The sequence below is a fragment of the Grammomys surdaster genome, unplaced genomic scaffold (assembly GCF_004785775.1).
Source record: "Grammomys surdaster isolate TR1022 unplaced genomic scaffold, NIH_TR_1.0 131, whole genome shotgun sequence".
NCBI classification, from domain to species: domain Eukaryota; kingdom Metazoa; phylum Chordata; class Mammalia; order Rodentia; family Muridae; genus Grammomys; species Grammomys surdaster.
The window spans coordinates 5,614,075-5,615,293 of record NW_021604589.1 but is presented as its reverse complement, the minus strand read 5'-3'; the positions used below and the strand labels follow the sequence as shown (position 1 = coordinate 5,615,293).

Here is a 1,219-nt window from a genome sequence, read left to right as displayed (position 1 = left end):
TGTATATGTATATGTATATGTATATGTATATGTATATGTATATGTATGCATGCATTTAGTGAGACAGAGTTTGTAGCCCAAACTAGCCTAGAACTCACTATGTAGCTCAGGCTGATCTCAGGTTATGGCATTCTTGACTCTGTCTCCAGAGTGCTAGGATTCTCAGTGTGATCCACCACATCTGTTCTGGACATGGAAGTTCTAAAAAGAACTTCTTCTACCCTGATACCATCTAGGATTCATGCCATGCCACTGAGAAGGCAAAGCTATCAGAGGTCACTCCAGGCACTTGATAGGGGGAAAATACTCCCAGAGTTGGGGCAAGGAGGATGATACGTGTTAAGTTGGCTGTTGGACTGAGTGCAAGTAATTATAATTTGTTTTATGATTTTTTGCTCTAGTCTATATTTCCTTCTGTCTGCAGTGGATGCCCAATAATATGGCTGACAGGTACCAGCATGCAATCCAGAAGATGACATAATTACAATTGAGGGTCCTACAAATAGGACTTCCTTTTTTTTAAAAAAAAATGAGAACTACAAGCTAGACATAGCAGCACACCTGTAATCTAAGTGCCCAAGATTTAGTCGGTGTTAAATCACTCAGGATCTCCATGAATCTGAGGGCACCCAGGGCTACCTAGAACATTTCAGGCCAGGTAAAGCTATAGAACAAGACTCTGTGTCAAAATAACAATAACAACAACAATAAAAGAATTCTAGAGTTTGTGAGATAGCTCAGTGAATAAAGGCACTTGGTGCTAAGCCTAAAATTCTGAGTTTGGTCTCTACAACCCCTGTAGTAGAGGGAAAGAACCAACTTTTGAAAATTGTCCTCTGATCTTTACATGCTTTCCATGGCATATGTAAACACAGACACACACACACACACACACACACACACACACACACTCACAGAGAGAGAGAGAGAGACAGAGACAGAGAGACAGAGACACAGAGAGAGAGACAGAGACAGAGAGACTTACAAATTCATTGACACTATCTCTAAGGGAGACAAAGGAAACATCCTTTTATTTTCAAGCTGATCCCTAAACATAAATTTTTACTACAGTATGTAGATACATAGCTATACGTATACATTCATGTGATGTTTATTATTATAGTCAGGGGGAATCGAAGCAGTTTTAGCCATGGATAAGGGGTAATTGTACAAAAGAAAGAAAGAAAGAAAGAAAGAAAGAAAGAAAGAAAGAAAGAAA

At 39.1% G+C, this 1,219-nt stretch overlaps 1 protein-coding gene across 7 annotated transcripts in view; it reads left to right on the top strand.

The window, feature by feature from the left end:
* Frmpd4 (FERM and PDZ domain containing 4) overlaps window positions 1-1,219 on the top strand; it is a 992,697-nt gene that overhangs the window by 977,974 nt on the left and 13,504 nt on the right. The gene's annotated exons all lie outside the window — the stretch shown is intronic.